Source organism: Aristolochia californica, unplaced genomic scaffold (assembly GCF_029961685.1).
Source record: "Aristolochia californica isolate CCGP_79_NKW_82.1479 unplaced genomic scaffold, dmAriCali1.0.hap1 SCAF_10, whole genome shotgun sequence".
Classification (NCBI taxonomy): Eukaryota; Viridiplantae; Streptophyta; class Magnoliopsida; order Piperales; family Aristolochiaceae; genus Aristolochia; species Aristolochia californica.
Window position 1 is genome coordinate 9,304,195 of NW_027181771.1, and position 4,384 is coordinate 9,308,578.

The following is a 4,384-nucleotide window of genomic DNA, read 5'->3' on the forward strand; positions in this document are numbered from 1 at the left end:
GAGTTCATTTTTTAGTGCGTGAAATAATTTTCATCACTTACATTTGTTATAGTTTCCTAATTCTTTTGTTTACATAAACTCTAAAATTTTCATTTTGATGTGATCTTATATCTTTTTTCTTCACGAGATAAATGGGAGAGTGAAAACTCAAGTTTGGATCTGAAAAAAAATATTTGAACATCCAAAATGGAGATGTACAAATGCTGAGAGAGATAATTCCAAAACGTATCTATGATTTTTATGGATAGGCGAAAAGTGGGTTGTTGGGCTCCGGTAAATATCCAACCATACGTTAACCTGAGAATTTAATTTTTTCTACTCCTTGAAAGTTTTGGATCATTATGCCACGTGCATTGTCAACATGTTTCTGGCATGCATATCCACCACACTTTGAACATGTTAGGATCGGTTACAGGTCTCTTTCCTATCAAATCTATTAGGGTTTGTACTAGTAGAACTTCCCAAACACGTATAACAATACTTTGGAGTTCATTTTATAGTGCATAAAATAATTTTCTTCACTTACATTTGTTATAGTTTCCAAATTTTTTTGCACACATAAACTCTAAAATTTCCATTTTGTTGTGATCTTATATCTTTTTTCTTTGCGAGAAAAATGGGAGAGTGAAACTCAAGCTTGGATCTGAAAAAAAAATTTGAACATCCAAAATGAAAATGTGCAAATGCTGAGATAGATAATTCCAAAAAGTATCTTTGATTTTTAAGGATAGGTAGAAAGTGGTTTGTTGGGCTCTGGTAAATATTCAACCACACGTTAACTTGAGAATTTAATTTTTTCTACTCCTTGAAATATTTGGATCATTAGGCCACTTGCAACCTCAACATGTTTCTGGCAAACATATCCACCACACTTAAAACATGTTAGGATCAGTTACAAGTCTTTGTCCTATCAAATCTATTAGGGGTTGTAGTAGTGGAACTTCCCAAACGTGAATAACAAAACTTTGGAGTTCATTTTTTAGTGCTTGAAATAATTTTCTTCACTTACATTTGTTACAGTTTCCAAATTATTTTGCATACATAAACTCTAAAGTGGTCATTTTGTTGTGACCTTATATTTTTTTTTAACAGAAAAATGGGAGAGTGAAAGCTCAAGTTTGGATCTAAAAAATAAATTTGACCATCCAAAATGGAAATGCAGAAATGCAGAGAGAGATAATTCCAAATAGTATCTATGATTTTTAAGGGTAGGCAAAAAGTGGGTTGTTGGGCTCTAGTAAATATCCAACCATACGTAAACTTGAGAATTTAATATTTTCCACTCGAAATTTTTGGATCATTAGGCCACTTGCATCCTCAACATGTTTCTGGCATGCATATCCACCACACTTAAAACATGTTAGGATCAGTTACAAGTCTCTTTCCTATCAAATCTATTAGGAGTTGTACAAGTGGAACTTCCTAAACACAGATAACAAAACTTTGGAGTTCATTTTTTAGTGTTTCAAATAATTTTCTTTACTTACATTTATTATAGTTTCATAGTTCTTTTGCATACTTAAACTCTAAAATCATTATTTTGTTGTGATCTTATACATTTTTTCTTTACGAGAAACATGGGAGAGTGAAAACTCATGTTTGGATCTGAAAAAAAAAATTGAACATCCAAAATGGAAATGGACAAACGCTGAGAGAGATAATTCCAAAAAGTATATGTGATTTTTAAGGATAAGCAAAAAGTGGGTTGTCGGGCTCCGGTAAATATCCAACGTCACGTTAACTTGAGAATTTAATTTTTCTACTCCAAATTTTTGGATCATTACGCCACTTGCATCCTCAACATGTTTCTTGCATACATATCCACGACACTTAAAACAAGTTAGGATCAGTTACAAGTCTCTTTCCTATCAAATCTATTAGGGGTTGTACTAGTGGAACTTCCCAAACGTGAATAACAAAACTTTGGAGTTCATTTTTTAGTGTGTGAAATAATTTTCATCAATTACATTTGTTATAGTTTCCTAATTCCTTTGCATACATAAACTCTAAAATTTTCATTTTGATGTGATCTTATATCTTTTTTCTTCACGAGATAAATGGGAGAGTTAAAACTCAAGTTTGGATATGATAAAAAATATTTGAACAAACAAAATGGAGATCTACAAATGCTGAGAGAGATAATTCCAAAAAGTATCTATGATTTTTAAGGATTGGTAAACAGTGGGTTGTTGGGCTCCTATAAATATCCAACCATATGTTAACTTGAGAATTTAATTTTTTCTACTCCTTGAAAGTTTTGGATCATTACGCCACTTGCATTGTCAACATGTTTCTCGCATGCATATCCGCCACACTTTGAACATGTTAGGATCAGTTACAGGTCTCTTTCCTATCAAATCTATTAGGGGTGTTACTAGTGGAACTTCGCAAACATGTATAACAATACTTTGGAGTTGATTTTATGATGCGTAAAATAATTTTCTTCACTTATATTTGTTATAGTTTCCAAATTTTTTTGCACACATAAACTATAAATTTTTAAATTTTTTGTGATCTTATATATTTTTTCTTTGCGAGAAAAATGGGAGAGTGAAAACTCAACTTTGGATCTGAAAAAAAAATTTGTACATCCAAAATGAAAATGTACAAATGCTGAGATAGATAATTCGAAAAAGTATTATTGATTTTTAAGGATAGGTAAAAAGTGGTTTGTTGGGCTCCGGTAAATATCCAACCACACGTCAACTTGACAATTTAATTTTTTCCACTTGAAATTTTTGGATCATTAGGCGACTTGCCTCCTCAACATGTTTCTGGCATGCATTTCCACCACACTTAAAACATGTTAGGATCAGTTATAAAACTCTTTCCTATCAAATCTATTTGTGGTTGGACAAGTGGAACTTCCAAAATATGGATAACAAAACTTTGGAGTTCATTTTTTAGTGCGTGAAATAATTTTCTTCACTTACATTTGTTATAGTTTCCAAATTCTTTTGCATACATCAACTCTAAAATTTTCATTTTGTTGTGATCTTATATCTTTTTTCTTTACGAGAAAAATGGGAAACTGAAAAAACAAGTTTGGATATGGAAAAAAAATTTGAACATCGAAAATGAAAATGTACAAATGCTAAGATAGATAATTTCAAAAAGTATCTTTGATTTTTAAGGATAGGCAAAAACTCATTTGTTGGGCTCCGGTAAATATCCATCCACACGTTAACTTGAGAATTTAATTTTTTCTACTCCTTGAAATTTTTGGATACTTAGGCCACTTGCATCCTCAACATGTTTCTGGCATGCATATCCACCACACTTAAAAACATGTTAGGATCAGTTACAAGACTCTTTCCTATCAAATCTATTTTGGGTTGGACTAGTGGAACTTCTCGAACATGGATAACAAAACATTGGAGTTCATTTTTTAGTGCGTGAAATAAGTTTCTTCACTTACATTTGTTATAGTTTCCAAATTATTTGCATACATAAACTCTAAAATTTTCATTTTGTTGTGATCTTATATTTTTTTTTTACGAGAAAAATGGGAGAGTGAAAACTCATGTTTGGATCTAAAAAAAAAAATTTGAACATCCAAAATGGAAATGCAGAAATGCGGAGAGAGATAATTCCAAATAGTATCTGTGATTTTTAAGTATAGGCAAAAAGTGGGTTGTTGGGCTCCAGTAAATATCCAACCATACGTTAACTTGAGAATTTAATATTTTCCACTCCTTGAAATTTTTGGACCATTAGGCCACTTGCATCCTCAACATGTTTCTGGCATGCATATCCACCACACATAAAACATGTTAGGATCAGTTACAAGTCTCTTTCCTGTCAAATCTATTAGGGGTTGTACAAGTGGAACTTCCCAAACAGGGATAACAAAACTTTGGAGTTCATTTGTTAGTGTGTCAAATAATTTTCTTTACTTACATGGATTATAGTTTCATAGTTCTTTTGCATCCTTAAACTCTAAAAATTTTATTTTGTTGTGATCTTATATCTTTTTTCTTTTCGAGAAAAATGGGAGTGTGAAAATTCGTGTTCGGATCTGAAAGAAAAATTTGAATATCCAAAAAGGAAATGCACAAATGCTGAGAGAGATAATTCCAAAAAGTATCTGTGATTTTTAAAGATAGGCAAAAAGTGGGTTGTTGGGGTCCGGTAAATATCCAACCACACGTTAACTTGAGAATTTAATTTTGTCTACCCCTTGAATGTTTTGGATCATTACGCTACTTGCATCCTCAACATGTTTCTGGCATGCATATCCACCACACCTAAAACATGTTAGGATCACTTACAAGTCTCTTTCCTATCATATCTATTAGGGGTTGTACTAGTGGAACTTCCCAAACGAGAATAACAAAACTTTGGAGTTCATTTTTTAGTGTGTGAAATAATTTTCATCACTTAC